Source organism: Euphorbia lathyris, chromosome 5, assembly GCF_963576675.1.
Source record: "Euphorbia lathyris chromosome 5, ddEupLath1.1, whole genome shotgun sequence".
NCBI classification, from domain to species: domain Eukaryota; kingdom Viridiplantae; phylum Streptophyta; class Magnoliopsida; order Malpighiales; family Euphorbiaceae; genus Euphorbia; species Euphorbia lathyris.
The window spans coordinates 7,973,922-7,994,043 of NC_088914.1; the positions used below are offsets into that span (position 1 = coordinate 7,973,922).

General features: G+C 33.4%; 1 non-coding gene and 1 pseudogene across 1 annotated transcript; one reads left to right on the forward strand and one right to left on the reverse strand.

Moving 5' to 3' along the window:
* Nucleotides 1-4,505: 4,505 nt before the first annotated feature.
* LOC136231740 (U4 spliceosomal RNA) lies at nucleotides 4,506-4,656 on the reverse strand. Its single transcript, XR_010690106.1, has one exon. It is a non-coding gene; the product is annotated as a U4 spliceosomal RNA (small nuclear RNA).
* On the forward strand, nucleotides 4,558-9,453 carry LOC136231020 (receptor-like protein EIX2; annotated as a pseudogene).
* Nucleotides 9,454-20,122: the final 10,669 nt, after the last annotated feature.

Genomic DNA, 20,122 nt, shown 5'->3' on the forward strand with positions numbered 1-20,122 from the left:
CAAAAAACCTAACCGAAATTAATGGTTAACCGGTTGTATGGTTAACCGATTGATATGGACCGGTTTCGGTTTGGATGGTTAAAAACCGTTGATAACGGGTCGGTTAATTTTTTTGCCTAATGGACAGGTTAACCGAACCGTACCCATCCCTAAATTCGGTTTTATCGGTTTTATCGTATGCTTAGAACTGGCAGTTTCCTTGTCCGGTTGTTTATTAGTTTTCAGTTTTTATCCAGTACACAAAGAAATGTTTAGATTTAACATATTTACAATAATGTTCTTTTAGTTGAAAATTCTTATGAGCATAGATGAAAATATTGTTTGCCATGTTATCAATATTTACTATAATATTGTGCAATTTTATTCTAATATTGTCAAACAAGATGAATTTTAAGGGTATACACTATTTCATACATTAAGGTTAAATATACACTTCTCTAAAAACGTTAGAGTCAAATTTAGACCTTATCCCTTCTAAAATTTATTAATAAGCAACCTATAAATTTGATTTGAAATAAATTTAATCTCAAACATTAAATATGAATTATTTTTTGGTAAAATTGAGAAATTATCAATATTATAAGAACCAGACTAGATATCTGGGTTTATAGAGGGGTCATGAGTCACTTAATCAGATCAGATGGCTCAGATTGGTCGTACTAGATGACGTAATAAATAAATAAATAAAAAATATATATATATATAATTATTTTTATAAATTATATATATGAAAAACAAATTATTAACAACTTTTGGTTTGTTATTTTTTTTTTTTGTCAAATTCATGCTTAAATATATAACAAATAAATGGAGTTTAGAATATACTTGTTCATAACCCGATGACCCGTCCAGACCCGCCCTTCATGGGTTGGGCTTGGATATTCATATTTGATGTTTGATCAAGTCCAATCCAAGCCCGCACATAAAATAGGATGGGTTTGGAATTGGTCTCAAAATCCCAGATGAATCCGACCCGATTTTATGTTATATAATATTTTTAACTGTATATATATTATTATTTAGTTATGTGTAGTATATTAGAGTAATAGATATAAAAAAAAAGAAATTAAGAAATAATAATAATGTATCTAATTAGTTAACCATTTAACCAGGTGGCGTATTTTTAGGGTGCAAACGAGCCAAACCGAGACCAACCAGGAACAAACTCGGCTCGAGCTCGATATAGGTTCGGCTCGAGCTGTTGGTTTTGATTTTTTTTAAACAGTTTTGAATATATTTAATTGTACCATATTAATATTTTATTATCTAAAATCAGATTTCCAATGAAGGAATACCAAATTTAAACTCGAAAAAACAAGTATAACATAATATCTACAATCAATTTAAACAAAGTAATAAGATTAAACAAATATAAAATTTAACAAATTCGAATTTAACAGGTACTCTATAACCATATAATTTCAAATTAAGTTTTGGACCAAATATTTACGTGTAGTCCAAAGTTACTGATTAAAAAAACTAATGAAAAATTATAAAATTAAAATGTATTTAAATAAAGAAATAAAAATCAATAATATATATAATATTATTAAAAACACTTTCGAGCTTGCTCACGAACTTTCGAGCCAAACCCAAGGAAGCTCAGACTCGGGCTCATTAATAATCGAGCCGATCTCGAACTCGAGCCAAGCTCAATCGATCCAAACTTTGATCAAATCGAACTCGAACAGTTTACGAACTAGGCAGGTTCATTTGCACCCCTACGTACTCTAAAACAAGAATTACTCTTGTCAAATTATCGAATAAAAAAACTTAAGTCTTATAATAATTACATTCGAAAAACTTATTTTTTAATATCAATATATTAGATAGGTGGATTAGGCCGGACATGGGAATTACTTTTTATAGTCTAGCCCAGCCCGATATAAATATAGGTGGACTGGGTGGGTTTGGACAAAGTAATTATATTTAAAGTCCAATTAGGTCCGGTTCAGCCCATGAACATGTCTGGTTTAGAATAACTTGAAACACGTTAACATATTTTATGTCACGAGATCTTTTTAACAGTATATTATAAACTCAAAACAGACAAGTGATAAAATTTTACGAGCCCTATACGAAATAAGAGGTAAGTTCCATTATTAAAAAATTGTACTTAAAAGTTTAAAATAGAAAATTGGATCCATTTAAGACCTAAAATATCATATTATTTGGTCATTTTTTAGGCCTGAATCGATATTATAACTACACTTATAATTAAAAACTTACTATATATATTTAAAAAAAATTGGCCCTAGATTTTGGACGGCCGCACTCCTGGCCTTTGCCTAGGGTGGACCCTGATGATAAATGAGAAATTGATGCTCAAAGGAAACCATTTGAAATGGTTTGAAAAAGGATAAAAGGAAATTAAACTTTCCCATCCCAATGCGAATTTTATCTAATTTAAAAAGAAATGGCATTTACAAGTCTTTAATCAATTAATATGGAGAAAGACTGTTTCGTACCAGGAGTGTAATTGAAGCACCATCGGGTTAGAGAAATTATCAAAATATTATTTTATTTTTAAATGTATAATTTTTGGTTTTAAATAATTTATTTTAATAAATAACCAAAAAATCGGGGTTATACCAATTCCCGATCCGACCTCCGGTTCAATCCCGTGCTAGTTTGTTGAGGATTCAACAAATCAGCATAACTCAGACTGAACTCCTCATTGACTCCCAGTTCAATCGTCCAGTTCACAACAGTTTGTTGAGGATTCAACATACTAGCGTAACTCAGACCGAAATTCTCAAAATGGTGCATCTCGCCTAGACACCGAGTAATAGTCTTAGCTAAGAAGGTGTCTCTATAGTTTCTTTTCTGTAAAAGATGGTAATTTCAGGCGGTTGCCATCTTCCTCCTTTTTTTGTCATCCATACGAAGGAGTTCCCCAACGATCCATTTTCAACCTTTACTTTAAGCAGTTAGTAAACTTCGCAACAGTCCTAATTTACTAATAGAGCCCCGACAATGATGAACCAAGCGAGGAAGATCAATCATGATGATAGCTGATGGTTTGTTTAGTTTAGTCACATCAAACAGATAGACTCCTCGCCAATTCTCGAAGTTCTACGTGTTAAAGAAGCCATCCCATTATATTGAACATTTGAACCTTATTTTTTTTTCTTTTTCTTTTTATCTAATGTTTTAGGAAGATCTCCCATTAAATTTGAACCTTATCCTTTTTCGTACAAAATACTATTCATGACCGTTACCATGATCGATTTATCAATTGCTCTTTAACTACCAAAATTAGAAAACTTTAAACATTAAAACTGTCAATAAATATTAAAATATTTTTTTACCTTATAAAAAATATCTTATGTCATGTTATTTTCAATTTTAAAATAAAACAAAATAAAAAATATCTTATATCATGTTATCTTCAATTTCAAAATAAAACAAAATAAAAAATATCTTATATCATTTTAACTTTACGCTCTTTATAGTCGTTTTCATGTCTTTATAAATCTTGTTTTCATGTCTTTATGAATCTTTACGCTATCACTTTATGCTTCTATGAATCTTCACGCTCTTTATAGTCGTTTCGAACATGTCTTCGTGTCCTTATGAATATAATGCCTTTATGAATCTTGTATTTTAAAATAAATCTTGTATCTTGTTTTCATCTTTTTCATATCTTATATTGGTATACGAAATAGCTTTTATGAATTTTCACGTTCTTTATAGTCGTTTTCAACATGTCTCTGTGTCCTTATAAATATAATGTCTTTATAAATCTTATATTTTAAAATAAATCTTGTATCTTGTTTTCATCTGTATCTTATATTGGTATGAATCTTGTATCTTTTTCATTATTTTTATGTCTTTAGAATTCATCATTTGCCTTTATAAATTTTCTACTCCCTCCGTTATTTTTTTATGTCATTTAAGGTTTTTCGTCAAATGAGGTAATTAAAATGACTTACTTTTCTCATGATCTCTACTTTCTATGCAAAATTTCTCTTATTAATTTTTATGGTTTAATTTAAATAATTTACATTAATTTTTATGGTTTAATTTAAATAATTTACATTAATAACTATATAATATAATTTCTCTTATTAATTTTTATGGTTTAATTTAAATAATTTACATTAATAACTATATAATATAATTTCTCTTATTAATTTTTATAGTTTAATTTAAATAATTTACATTAATAACTATATAATATAATTTGCAATAATAAATATACCTCTCTTACCAAACGATATATAAAATTAGAGAAAGCATTGTACTTACCAAAACAAAACAAATTGAAAAGAACTAAAACGTCATATAATAAAAAAACAGGAGAGAGAGTCACAAGAGAGAGAGTCTTTTACGTTAGGATTTATTGTTTACAATTTTCTTATTGTACTTCTTCAATTTTTAATCTAAAGAAAATATAAAACATTTTCATTAAAAGAAAATTCTTCAATTTTTAATCTAAAGAAAATATAAAACATTTTTATTAAAAAAAAATAAAATATAAAAACTTAGAACTTATATTGTAAGGCTTTACCCCGAAAGAAGCCCTTCCAGAAATTCTCTAAGGCCCAGGTCAAGCCAAGGCCTCAGAGGGGGTTTGGAAATAGTTTTCAACCAGCAATTGACCCGCCTCAGTTAGAACCTCACTAGCTGCGTCATTGCCCCAAGCGCAAAGATGCTTTTCATGGATGGAGCGCTACCTTATTTATATTCACACAGGTCCCTTCTTCAGTTCTATTTGAGCGATGTGGGATAAATATCACCTTCAATGCTCTTAACTGATTCTCCAATCTCACGAAACTCCTCCTAATACTATTACATTATTACACCTGAGCTCAAGCTCAGATGCAGCGATGGAATGCGGATTTCCAGAATGAATCAGAGACCGGTAGCTTTGTTTCAGTATGTAGAATTCACTTCTCTTTATACACCTACTCTCCTTAGCTGGTTTGTTGTTCATGATGCGCATTTTAGGGTTTATTTTGGACTCTGCCCTCTGTTCCTTTTTAAAAAATTTGTCGGGCATCTTTTGATTCTGGAGGGCGTGAATACGAGTTATATTGCTGATACTTTTGACTATTTGAAATTCAATTTCATGATTATGGTTATAGTTATCTGAGTTTGTCAATAGCCATCAGTTTTTGTCACTTTATTTTATTTCATCAGAAAGAAAGGCTTTTGTCTCATGTTCAACGTTGCTCTATCAATATCTTTGAAACTATAGAGGTTGAAGCTAGAAACTAATGTTTGCATAAGATATATGTTGATCTGATTTGACTCTATCTCCTTGAGGACTCATAGGACCACAATTAGAAAAGTAAACTAAAGATGGTTTTTTATTACTTCTCAAACTGCAGTTCATAGAAACTCGTATATAGTAATAACAGGATAACTTGTGAGATATGAACTCTGAATGGAAATTCAAATCAAGACCTTCTCAAAGGCTTAAATGAATATATACTTAAATAATAAACTCCTGCTTGTGACTTTCATTTCCTTGCGGATGAATATATACTTAAATAATAAACTGCAGTTTAACTTATGTGCCAGCCATTATTTTATAAATTCAGAAAAGTTGGAACCTTAGATTGTGATGGGCTTTTTGTGGAATTATTCTACTGCTACATTTGACTTCTCACTACAAGAAATGCATAAAAAGTTCATATTTTCGTTTTCAATTGGAAAATGAAAGCTACTTGAACATTCAGGAACTTGTTAGAGGTAGTTTTCATTATCAATTTCCATTTGCCGTGCTGACCAGCTTTCTGAAAACAGCCACTGGGGTTGAATTTATTATTTGAAGATAATTGTCTGTGAAAATTTTGTTTATATTTGGCTATTTCCAAAACATTTAACTGTTAGAAAATTCTGAATAGTGTTTCTATGGCGATTAAGAGAGTCTGCTTCCAGCTTTTGTTCACCCTTTTCCTATTCTGGAAACTTTTTCCTCTTGAAGCTAATAAATCTATTACCAATTCCACAAAGTCTGAAGTGGATTGCATTGAGATAGAGAGGAAAGCACTTCTTAACTTCAAGAAGGGTCTTAATGATTCTTCAGGCCAGCTTTCAACTTGGGTTGGTGAAGATTGCTGTAAATGGTCTGGAGTGTGGTGCAACAAGCAGACAGGAAATGTACTCAGGCTTCAACTGTCAAACTTAAGTGGTAAGATAAATCCTTCTTTGATTGACTTGAAGCATTTGAACAACCTTACTCTAAGTTCAAACGATTTTGAAGGAGCCCCAATACCCAAATTCATTGCTTCTTTTAGTGAATTGAGTTATCTTGATCTCTCTAGTTCATCATTTTCCGGATCGGTTCATCTCGGAAACTTATCAAACTTGCTTTATCTTAATCTCAATGCAAATAACAAGATGTGGGTTTCTGATTTGAATTGGATCACTAGATTCTCTCATTTGCAATATCTAAATCTAGGAGATGTGGATCTTAGTTTAGCATCAACCACTTGGCTGCATTCTGTTAACATGCTTCCATCTCTTGAACAACTCCATTTGCCTCGTTCCGAACTACAAAACTTTCCTGATTATATACCACAATCAAATTTTAGCAATCTTAAAATCCTCAACCTAGAGAACAATCTCCTCAACACTTCTTTTCCTCAATGGTTGTTTAATATTAGCACCCTTGTGAAACTTCAATTCATGGGTTGTCAAATTATAGGGTCTTTGCCTGTTGATGGTTGGGGAAAATTATGCAACCTGGTATCTTTAGATCTGCCTTATAACGAACTTAGTGGTCGAATAGATGAGTTTTTTGGAAGTTTGTCAGAATGTAGCAATTCAAGCTTGGAGGAGCTAGATTTCTGGGATAACCAGTTAAATGGAGAGATACCTGAGTTAATAGGAGGGTTTAAGAATTTGAAAATCCTATGGTTAGGGGAGAACTCAATTTCAGGTTCAATTCCATCATCTATTGGAAATTTATCATTTTTGGAGTCATTTTATCTACCTGCCAATGCAATGGATGGGACTATTCCTGATACCATTGGGCAGCTATCAAATTTAGTCTTAATAGATCTTTCTAGAAATTCTTGGAAAGGTGTTCTGTCTGAAACTCATTTTCTTAGGCTAACAAAGTTAAAGACTTTTGGTGTGTCATCTCTGAGGATGTCTTTAGCTGTTAACATAAGTCATGATTGGATTCCTCCTTTTAGTCTTGACTACACTGCTTGTAATTTGGGTTCAATGTTCCCTTCCTGGATCCAAACTCAAACGGATCTTTCGTTTCTGATACTGAAGGATGATGCTCTTTCGGGAGAAATACCGGATTGGCTTTGGAAACTTTCTCCAGAACTTGTATCTCTAGATCTTTCTGGTAACCAATTCAAAGGGAAAGTGCCGAGTTCACTAGTTTTCGGTTCTGAAGCTTGGGTTGATTTGCATTCCAATTACTTGGAGGGCTCACTTCCAATTTGGACTAATGTCAAGGATCTGAATTTAGATGACAACACTTTTTCTGGTCCAATTCCCATGAAGTTTTGCAAAGAAATGCCATTGTTAAGAACCTTGCTACTTTCTGGAAACTTCTTAAATGGAAGCATTCCTCAATGTATAAGTGGTCTAAAAGATTTGATGACCCTTGATCTTTCAAACAACAATTTCTCTGGGAATCTCCAAATTCCCTGGGAGGAATTGAGTGTACGTGTCGTGGACCTATCTAAGAACAATCTAACCGGTGAAATTCCTTCCTCAATATGCTCCTCACCCAACCTTAACGTGCTGAAATTGTTTGGGAACCATCTTTCTGGGGAAATCTCACGGTCCTTGGAGAACTGCACAGGCTTGAACATCCTTGATCTTGGAGAAAACATGTTTTCCGGAAACATACCAGAGTTTATTGCTGAATGGCTACCAGATCTTGAAGCTCTAGGCCTACGGGGAAACTTGTTTGATGGAGGCATTACTGAACAGCTTTGTCGTCTTTCATACCTCCATATCTTGGATCTTGCCAACAATGATTTCTCCGGATTCATCCCCTCTTGTATTGGCAATCTTTCTGGACTTCAATCTGCTTCTCTCTATTTCCCTAATGTTATATACTCACTTGTATTGTATGAAGAGAAGATGGAGCTGATTATGAAAGGAAGGCAAGTCGAACAGATTCGAATACTTGGGATTGTAAATGCGATAGACTTGTCAAACAATGATTTCATGGGAGAAATTCCTGAAGAAATAGCAGATCTTGCATATCTTGGTTCATTGAATTTATCCTGGAATCACTTGACAGGAAAGATTCCTGAGAAGTTCAGCGACTTGAACCGACTCGAAACTCTAGACCTCTCCTGCAACAAACTTTCAGGTTCTATTCCTCTCAGCATGGTGTCTATGACATTCTTGAACTACTTGAACTTGTCAAACAATAACTTGTCAGGGCCGATTCCGACTGCAAACCAATTCCAAACTTTCAATGATCCTTCCATTTATGAGGGTAACTCTTATCTTTGCGGGTCTCCGTTGACAACGATGATGATTGGATTGAAATGAAATGGTTTTACATTGGAATGGCTCCAGGGTTTGTTTTAGGATTTTGGGTTGTTTTTGGAACTTTGGCAATAAAGAAGTCTTGGAGACATGCTTATTTTAGTTTTGTGGACAATGTGAATTACAGAACTTGTCTGATTTTTAGGAAAATTCTAGATTGGTCCCGGACCAGATTGATCACGGACGGTTGAGATCAGATGCAATGGACCTGACCAATGGACATAAAACATGAATGAAAAAGTGAACTTTTGGGAATAGGAACTCTCTTTTGTTTATGTGATAAATAGATGTGTTTTTTCTATCATATTTTCGTACAGTGTATATAATATGAAGGTTTATAATTCATCAATGTTACAATGTTTTTCTTTGAAGGTTTGCAAATCATCAATTTGGATGACAGGTTTTGTTGATATGAGAAATACCAATAAATTCATCGAAAATAAATGATCAAATTCGTGCTTTTCTATTGTTTGCTTCCAAATAAGGAGAACATGACTATGTAATGGTTTCTTTGCATTTGCTTGCTTTGTCTTTTAGACCTTGAAGCTTGTTATGATCTTCTGTCGAGTCGATGTTGGGTCTTCCGCTGAAATTTTGAAATGCATTCACCTTGACAGTTGCTAGATAAATTCTTTATGGGGATTATCTATTATCTGGATGGTAACAGCTAGGTATTGTTCTGTATCTTCAATTTTCTTCTTGTTGGCTTTTACGGAAGGGAAGATTACATCGGTCTGAAAGAGTATATAAAGAAATGGTTCCGGCAGAAACGGACCATAAGCGGACTGAGGAAAATGTTTTCGTAATTTTGGAAATATTCTTTTTGTAACTTATGCCCTTACTGGGTTTATATGTATAGGAAATAATTGCTTTTGTAACTCATGCCCTTATTGGGTTTATTATATGTATAGGAAATTTTTTTCTTCAATCTGCTATTTGGGTTTAAATGAGCACAATACTGTGAGTTTTATTATATGCAGGTCCTATTGTCTTCTCCTAAATTAAGTGTTTGTTATATAGTTATATTTGTTTCCATTGGCGTCGGTTGTAGCGAACGATAGATCTCTCTGACATCTTTACGGTTGGTTATTCGTAATAATCAACACCAATGTCTTGAATTTGGGGTCCGTTGTATAACAACGGACCCCAATGACACCTTTAGGGTCGGTTGTTCGAGAAAACTTATTCAATTATCGGAAAAAAATGACATTGGGGTCAGTTGTTTGCTATTGGCGTAGGTTCTGCAGCTGACGCCAAGCTTTATGGTCGCCTAGTATTGGCGTTGGTCACAGAACCTAAAGTCCATTTTTTTTAGAGTAAAGTTCAAATAAAACCCCTGTGGTTTCACTAATTTTCAGATAAAGGACTGTGGTTTACTTTTTGTCAAAACGAGGATTGAGGTTTCACACTTTTAATAATGCTATTAAAACTATCTTTAACGACCTGAAAATGAAAATTTTCAAGAATTAAAGTTGTTCAATGCCATATTTTCTATGGAACTACATTTTCGATTTTACAAAATCATCTTTTTTGGAACTTTCTCTCTCTAAACATTAACTTTCTCTATCTTTACCAAATATCATCTAAATAATCTTGAAATAAAAAAGTTGAAGAATTAAAGTTGCTTAGAATATTAGTAGTTTTTAAAATACGTCATTTTTAAAGTCGTCAATGGTGATTTTAATAGTATCAATCGAAAAATTCCTTATTTTGCTAAATTTGAAAACCTCAGTCATCGTTTTGACAAAAAGTAAACCACAGTCCTTTATCTGAAAATTAGTGAAACCACGGGGGTTTTATTTGAACTTTACCCTTTTTTATTAGTGAGAGAAAGTTCCAAAAATAATACTCTCTCCATTCATTTTTATAAGCCATTCTAGGTTGTTTCACACAGATTAAGAAATATAATTAATATGGAGTGAAATTAATGATTTTACATTGTTTAATTAAAAAAATTTTCTCTCATGTCACTATTGGGGAATAAGTATTGGAATATTAAAAAACACATGGACCAAGACAAAAAATTTAATGCTTGGACCGGAAAACAAAACTAAAAGTTCTTGGAAAACTAGAAAGACTTATATTTTGAAAAAAAACTCAATTGCTAGAATGACTTATAAAAAGGAATGGAGAAGTATTTGTTATTTTAAAAAAACGTTGTTATGTAGTACAATTGTGAATCTAGACAATTTTAATTCTTTAATTTTTTTATTTTGTGATCATCAACCTCATTTTAAAGTCATTTACTCTTATTAGCAGTCATAGTGTTAGTAAGACAAAGTTAAATATTTTTTATATTAATAAATATAAAGTTGAGTCGCGATGAGTATAATTTAACCATAATTTAGATTGAAGATAATTAAAGTTTGAGGAATATTTCATAAAGTCAATAAATACTACTTTACATTTGTGTTCATTCTTGATGTCTCACATGAGATAATTAAGTATCAGTTGCGTTCACATAGATCTTGATGACCATGTAAATTTGGTCATTCACTGTTAGATCTAGGCGAATTAAATATAAGCTTTAGGATGTTTTGAATCTCCACCTTAAGATTTTAATCCGCCTAAATCTAACTGTCAATGACCAAATTTATATGGTCATCAGGGTTCATGTGAACGCAACTGAATTACAGTATATATCAACTAAAAGTTATATCGGACATAGCAGGTTAGGCTATGGATATATATGTCTCACTTTTATGACTGACACGGTAAAAAAATGTTTAAGGCATAGTACATCTAAAACCGTATTTTAAACAACTACAGTTATCATTATTCTATTTAGAAGACCGGTTTTGGATTTTCAGAGCCATGTATAAAATTTAAGCCTTTGTTTGGGGTTAATGGAAGTAAATGAGATTAATGGAAGGTTAAATATTAAATTAACTTTGTGTGGGAGTTGTTTTTTTTAGAGTAAATGAAGGTTGAGGGGGTTAAATGTTTAATTCCTTTAACCTCCAAACTCTAATCTCTAAATTGGGGCTTAATGGGAGTGACGTAAAGTTTTTTAAATTTTTTTAATCTTTGCAGAGCAAATTTAACTTCCTTCCCCTCCATATTTAAACTCTCAAACGAAGTTAAACATTTAACTTTATTTACATTGGGTGTTGTTATACCCAGCCACTAATTCCCATCCCTAGCCCCGTGAAATGACGAGAATGCCCTTTCAGGGATTGGGAAGGCTATTTTTGCCTCTCCGACACGCGGGCGTGTGGCAATCACGCCCCACTAGTGGGGCGTGATTGCCACACACCTCACCTTATGGTGGGGCATGATAGTCACATAAATAATAGATCTTGTTGATATAAAACGACACATTGTTTTAAATGATACGACATTACTAATGATTATCATGACTTGTCGTTTGGTAAAATTACTTTCTGATGCATTCCTATTTTTTTTGGTCTATAAGGGTATTCACCGCCGACAGCAGTGACTATTCCCTTTCGCAGATGGTTTGCACCTCTATGGATGAGACTGCTGGCCATGAAAATTCTTTACATTTCCAAAGGTGAGGATAGAACCTGAAGACATTTTAATATAATATTTTTTTTAAGAGACATTTTAATATAATATTAAAACAAGTTAAAATAGATATGCTTAGAATTCTATCCATCCCAAACTTAAAGTTGTGTAGAGAATGCTAAATCGTCCTTAAAACAAGGAACCTTACATTGACGAACCCCATTTCGAAAAGTCGTCCAGGGACGGGATCCCAGGCTTTTCCAAATCCATGTTTACGACTGATCGAATGCCACTAGACAGAATTCTTCCTTTTCCCTTTTCTTCCAATAGTTCGATCTATCCAGAAAAATTGTTGGCCTATTTAAAATGTGGTTTCAATCCTTTCAAGGATACCATGGGTTCTTTCGATATACTAGGCTTTGTTATAGGTTTGGTATTGGTTATCCTTACTGGTCCAGAAGCCGCTTTAACCTTTTGTGATGGGATCAGAGGCGTGGACAGTCCTCCGACCCCACCGACTCTCAAACTCCCAAAGGCTGCGATGGAAGGTATTGAGGATAGTTACGAGATCCCCCTGCTCTTATGCCTCCTTAATAGCAAAAGGGAAGTTCGTCTTCTAACTTTATACTAGTCCGCTAACTTTTTGATGCAACCTCCATCTTCTCGTGCATTCAATCCCAGAAAAAGGGATAGCTCTTCATCTTTTATGTCACAAATGACCTCTTAGAGAAAGATTGAATTAAGGTCTCCCATGTCGGGTTCTTTCCCCCACATTCCTTGCCCGATTCATAGACTATTGACACCCCCTACGTCAAGAGCATTCATATCAGGACAATAAAACGTGGTCGGTTCAAGCCTTCCAATCCATTCAAGGAGCTTCGTAACAATGATCTCATACGAGACGATCTTTCTGCGTATAGATAAAGAAAGGGGTGGCCTCATTCATTCCTCGGACTGGAAAGCTACTCTATAACACACCGTCCTTTCTGCGACGGTATATGACTTTTAAATAGTAGAAGTATTTTTTAGGCTTAATACATCATTTGCCCCCTGAACTTATCCAAAAAGGTTGATTGGCTCTCTGAACTTTCAAAATGTTTCGATAGCCCCCTGAATTTGCATAAAATATTCAGTTAGTCCCTTGAACTTGCGTAAAATGTAATCAATTGATCACTCGGTCGTAAAAAAGTAAGTTAAATGCGGAAGATGTATTCTACGCATCTTAGAATGTTATTACATAATTAAAAAATAGATTAAAAATGAAGTTATTGCTTGCTCAATTATACAACTTGTCTTCTCTAATATTAAAATCGTATACTCCGATTTTGGTCGTTTTACTTTTTTTAAGACTCGTGGAATCCATCTTCCGCATTTAACTTACTTTTTTTACGACCGAGTGATCAATTGATTACATTTTACGTAAGTTCAGAGGCTAAGTGAATATTTTATTCAAGTTCAGGAGGCTATCGAAATACTTTGAAAGTTTAGGGGGCCAATCAACATTTTTGGACAAGTTCGGGTGGCAAATGGTGTATTAAGCCTATTTTTTTTATGTATACATTAACTTATAAAGTGTAAGAAAATTATTTTTTATTTGATATATATTAAATGTATTTTTTTTGGCTTAATACATCATTTTCTCCTTCAACTTGTCCAAAAAATTTGATTGACCTCCTAAACTTTCAAAGTATTCTAATAGCCCCTTCAACTTACATAAAATATTCAGTTAACCCCCTGAACTTGTGCAAAATATAATCAATTGATCATTCGGTTGCAAAAAAATAAGCTAAATGCGGAAGATGTATTGCACGTGTCTTAAAAAAAGTAAAACGACCAAGATCGGAGGTATACGGATTTAACATTAGCACATACAAGTTTTTATAGTTGAACAAGTAATAACTTCCTTTTAAATCTATTTTTGAATTGTGTAATATATTTTAAGATGCGTGAAATATATCTTTCGCACTTAATTTACTTTTTTGAAATCGAGTTATCAATTGATTATATTTTACGTAAGTTCAAGGACTAACTGAACATTTTATGTAAGTTTGAGACACTTTGAGAGTTCAGATGATCAATCAAACTTTTTAGACAAGTTCACGAGACAAATAATGTATTAAACCTATTTTTTTAAAATATGGTTTTAGATGTGCGACATAGTAAATATGTTTCTACCATGTCAATCATAAAAGTTACATATATCCATATATCCGACGTAACTTTTAGTTGGTATAAAGTCAATTATCTTCTCTGACACATCAAGAATGAAAAAAAATTAATTGGAATTACGCCTTTCATGAGCGGTTCGATATTTGGTTCCATAAAAGCTTGATCGTGTTCAGTTCAATTTATAAACGAGTTGGCGAAGTTCGGCTCTAAAGCTCGCGAGCAAGCTCGGTTATAGGTTCATGAACAAGTTTATGAGCAAACTTGATTATAATGTTCATGAATACGTTTATGAGCAAGCTTCGTTCTATCATTTTTATAATAATAATATTTTCATGGAAAAGTATGATTTTTTTTTGCCTAATTTGTAAACAAAGACATACGTTTTGATTACAAACATTACTACCCAAAGACATTTTTATCTTAAAAAAACCTATTCTTACATATCGATTAAACACAATCCCTCAAAGAACTAATCGAAACAATAAATCATATGGTGGACATTTTACGTTTTTTACTAATTTGACGTTTATGAACTAACAATTGATATTTAAATTCATTTTACACAGTTGAAATTTGATTTTGGAGTTTGTATTTTGTCAATATATAAAATGTAATTTCAAAAAATAAAAAATATCAATGATTGTCATCAAAACTTAACATTTTAATTTTAAATACTTTTATAAAAAAGGGACACACCACATACCTCTACTTGACAAATTTAATATGGTCTCAGTCTTTTGGACCTTGCCAGTATAAACACGATGATTGTGCATTTTCTTTGTACCAATCATCTTTCAATAGGGTAGCATGATTCTCTTTTTTCATTGGTTCGAACCATTGCACCCGATCCACCGTAAAAGTTCTTTTTTTTTCTATCTGAATTGGTGAGAAAGATTTTATTATTTCAAATTTCATTCATTGATGCAATTTACCGGATAAACAGACTCGTGAGATTTGATTAACAATAGGCAAAAAATATTATTGGTCCATTATTTTTCATTTTTGGTTCATTAAGCCCTTAATCTGTTATTTGATACATTAAACCCATAATTTTTTATTTTTGGTCTCATTAAGCCATTGATGACCAAATTAGTAAGTTGTGTATTTCTGTTAAAAAGAAGTTATTAATTTGTTTTTAACAAAGTAAAGCTTACTTTGTTTTCTTCACCATTGGATGATGGTAGACTTTAACAAAGTAAGTTCATCCAATGGTGGTAAATACAAAGTAATGCTTACTTTGTCAAAAACAAAGTAAGCATAGCCTAATCCTAATTTCATATGTATTTGAAATTATTAAAAAATATCATTTCCAGGTATAATGTATTACAGTCTGTTAGCTGAATTTTATGTTCAAAATTACTTTGTTTGATCATCAAGGTCTTAACGAGATAAAAACTAAATGACCAAAGGATTTTTTTTGTTACAAAATGACCAGAGAATTAATATATTCAAATAAAAGATTAAAAAGCTTAATAAATAAAAATAAAAGATGAGGAGCCTAATAATGTGTTTTCTCCTTAAAAATAAAACAAAATAAAGAATAAACAACTAGACTTGTTGTGACTTGTTAAGACAAACTCACTTTCATTATATAAACTGCTGAAATTAGTTCAGTTTAATTATACTAATTTATAATTACAATGGCAGGCAAAGGAAAATATAGGTTAATCTGCAAGTGAACCTAAAATTGGATTTGTGTACCTAAAAGAAAACCAAAATTTAATAAACAAACCGGCAGGAAAACCTACCAGTTCTAAGCATATGACAAAAGCGAATTGCTTCGGTATCCCATAAACCACAATTACATGAAACTCCATCATCAAACCCTTCCTCGTCTCTCTATCCCATTGATTTCTTCTGTGAACTTTGTTATGAATCAATGAGAAGAAATCAATGGTGTTTCATTAATGAATCCAAATTACAAATTGAAGAACAGAAATGAGCTATACTACTTTATATAGCAGAAAGATCAAAGCTGTTTACAGCTCATGTAATTGGCGGGAATGCTCTAACAAACACTAACTAATTAACAAATCAGTTAGAGAGGTAGAGTAATCAACTATGGTGGAGTACATACTAAGAAGAATAGAATTCATAAGAAGAAGAATTTATTTGCTATAACTTGTTGTAGCTTATTTATGGTGAATCCTGCAATTCTTCAACATGCCCCCCTCAAGAAGAACCGAGGGAAAAGTTGATGAGGTTCATCTTGGACAATGCAGGAATCATTTGAGAATGGCTCAGTGATTTTGTGAATACATCTGCAATTTGATTGTGTGTTGAAACATGAACTAGGTTAATGAAGCCTTGTTTAACACATTCTCTGGCATAATGGCAGTCAATTTCAAAGTGCTTAGTTGTCTCATGGAGCACTGGATTTTTTGCAATGGCTATTGCTGCCTGACTACCACATGATATTAGAATAGGTAGCTCCAATGGAACTTCAAAAGTGGTCATTAGATAGGAAATCCATTTAAGCTCAGCGCAAGTGGCAGCTAAACTTCTGTATTCTGCTTCTGCAGAAGATTTACTGACCACATTTTGTTTCTTCCGTTGGAGGACTGCGTTTTGCGCCCTTTCTTTACTTTCCAGGATATGAGAGAACTTCCCAGAAAAATACAAAACCCAGTTAGAGACCTTCTTGTTTCTGTACATCCTCCCCAATCTGAATCGCAAAAGGCTTGTAATTTGAAAGCTGAAACTGCTGGATACAATAATCCAGTATATAATGTACCTTTTAGGTACCTCAGAATATGAATAGCAGCTTCAAAATGAATTGTGGTAGGATTTTGCATGTATTTGCTTAATTGTTGAGTACTGTAAGCTATATCAGGTCTAGAAAAGCCAAGATATAGTAGCTTACCAACAATTCTTCTATAAGCAGCTAGTTCTGTAGCTTGTGTTCCTTCTGATACAAACATAATGCCAGCTGGGAGAGGGTTTGATGCTGGTTTTGAGTCAGAAAGACTTGCATCTTTCAACATATCAGTGATATATTTCACTTGTGATAAGACAATGCCATTTGATACTCTGGCTATTTCAATTCCTAGGAAATAGGAAACTTCTCCCATGTCTTTTATGGTGAATAATGTATGAAGGAAGTTTTTGACTTCATCAATCTTCAACTGGTTGTTGCTACTTATCAAGATATCTGAAAACCCACATTGAATCTATTGGCTTCTTCCCTGTAGGCAGAGCTGTAAGCACCCATGTGTTGTTTTTCTCAAGGGCTTGTATTTCTAGATTCATTGCCTCCACCCAAGCAGGGTCTAATGCAGCTTCTTCATAGCTGTGTGGTTCTTTATACTTTGAAATTTGCACAACAAAGGCTTTCTGAGCATGAGAAAGTTGAATCACTTGCATGTGTTCCTGTAAATCAGTGTATGAGGAAGTTTTATCAGTTATTTTGCAATGATTAACATAATCATTCATCCACTGAGGTTGACATCTTGATCTACTGGATCTCCTCAAAGATGTTGTTGTTGCTGATGAAGAATCACTTTGAATATCAGCAAAAGTAAGAGCAGTAGTTGTGTCAGCAGGAATGGTTGCATCACTTGTGAAATTGTTGATGTCAGGCAGAACTTCACTTTCTTTAAAAGGAAATGTAGATTCAAAGAATTTGACATCTCTAGAAGTAATGAACTTCTTAGTATGTACATCAAATACTTTATAACATTTCTTTCCATTTGTGAATCCCATGAAAATGCCTTTGTTTGCCTTAGAGCTCATTTTATCTGTTACTAGTGGTGCTTTATAATAACACAAACAACCAAAGGTGTGAAAAAGATCATAGTCAGGTTTAGATTTGTAGAACCTGTTATAAGGAGATTCCCATCCAAGTTTTCTGCTTGGAAGTGCATTAACAATTGCCACTGCCATCTGCAATGCTTCTCCCTAGAATTGGTTTGGAATGCCTGCATGTAAACATATTGATCTGGCCACCTCAAGTAGGTGTCTATGCTTTCTTTCAACCACACCATTTTGTTGTGGTGTATAAGAACAGCTCCTTTGATGGATGATACCCTTTTCTCTAAACATTGCAGCACAATTATTACTTAGAAATTCTCCTCCATTATCTGATCTAATAGTTTTGACAGAAGCTGAATATTGGTTCTGAATCATAAGAAGGAAAGCTTCTAAAACACTGAACACCTGAGACTTTTGCTGAATAAGAACCAACCATGTGACCCTTGTATAGTCATCTACAATTGTGAGAAAAAATCTTGCACCAGATGTAGATGGAGTGTGATATGGACCCCAAACATCTAAGTGAAGCAACTGAAAGCTTTCTGTTGTCTTGATTTCACTTCTAGTAAAAGAAAACTTGTGCATCTTTGCACATGGACATGTCTCACAATCTATAGAATTGCACTGCAAGTCTATGCTGTCAATATGACTTAATGCATCAAACGCAGCATGGCCAAGTCTTAAATGCCAGATATCAACATGATTCTTAACTGTTTTAGCAGTAAGAGCTCTATTATTGTTACAATGTATGAATCTTTCAATAATTTTGGGAGAAAATGGAGTCCTATCTAAAAGATAAAGACCATCAATTAACCAAGCAACTGCAATTATCTCCTGATTTTCTGAGTTTTGTAAAGAGCAACAATTGTCATAGAAAGTAATTGCTACTTTTGCCTGCTTTAGCAACTGACCAATAGACAACAAGTTATATTGAAAACCAGGCACATGAAGTACATTTTCTAAATGCAATTTACTGTTTAGAATAACTGTACCAGTGTGACTTACAGGTTGATAGGAACCATTTGGTAGAGTTACAGTCTGAAGCTTCACAGTGCTTTGTAAATTGTTGAACCAATGCTTACTTGGGCACATGTGGGAAGTAGCTCCACTGTCAATGATCCAATAATCACCCTCAATATGATTATCGCCTGAAAAACCAGCAAAAGCATTAAAATCAAAGCCCTGTAGAGGTGAATCTGCCACTGATTTTTGCTTTATGAGCTTGTACATTTCGTGCATCATTTTTGTCATTTGCCTGGAATCCAGATCTTCTTCATCACTACTGTCAGCTTCTTTTCCATTCTTGCTGGAACTTCCTCCTGAAACTGCTGCATTTGCTTTAGCACTTCCTTTTTTCTGTGATTTGTTGATGTCTGTTTTGCCTTTCCACCATTCAGGGTATCCAATCAACTTAAAACAAGAAGATTTAGAATGCCCTGACACATTGCAGTGCTCACACAACTCATTACTTTTAGCTTTTCTTGTTTCCCATGGTTTTGCTGATTTGCTAAAATTAGCAATTTCAACATTTTGAGTAGGCATTGCTTCTCCTCGAGTTTCAATTCGAAGAACCATGGAATATGCTTTATATGTATCAGGAAGTGGATCCATAAGCAATATTTGGTTTTTGACAGCATCATAATGCTCATTCAATCCCATAAGAAATTGAACCAGCCTGTCTTCTTCACTCATTTCTGCAATTCTTTTGAATGCATTACAAATGCACTCTTTAGCAGCTTCACAATGACAATTGGGAATAGGCCTCAACAAAGATAATTCATCCCAACTTCTCTTCAGTTTATTATAATAATGCAGAAGAGAAAGATTACCTTGAGAAAAGTTACTGATTTCTCTTTTAATCTTGTAAAACATAGGACCATTACTCTGCCCAAATCTCATTTTGAGTTCCTTCCAAAGCTCTCTTGCAGATTCAATGTAAATGAAACCCTCAGAAAGCTCCTTGGACATTGTATTTACAATCCAAGATGAAACAAAGCAATCTTGTTTCTGCCATTTTCTGTAAGCATCTGTTCCTGAAGCAGGGATCTCCTTATCTTCAGTAACAAAATGAAGTTTGCCTTTCGCAGTCAACACTCTGATCATAGCATTACTCCATGATAAGTAATTGTTGCTTGTCAAAGAAATGTTGATCAACACCAGCCCTGGATTCTCTGATGAAGAAAAACCAGAACGAGAGTTGCTTGTATTCGTCTTTGAATTTGTGTTTACGTCTTCACTCGAAGAACTCGAAGATTCA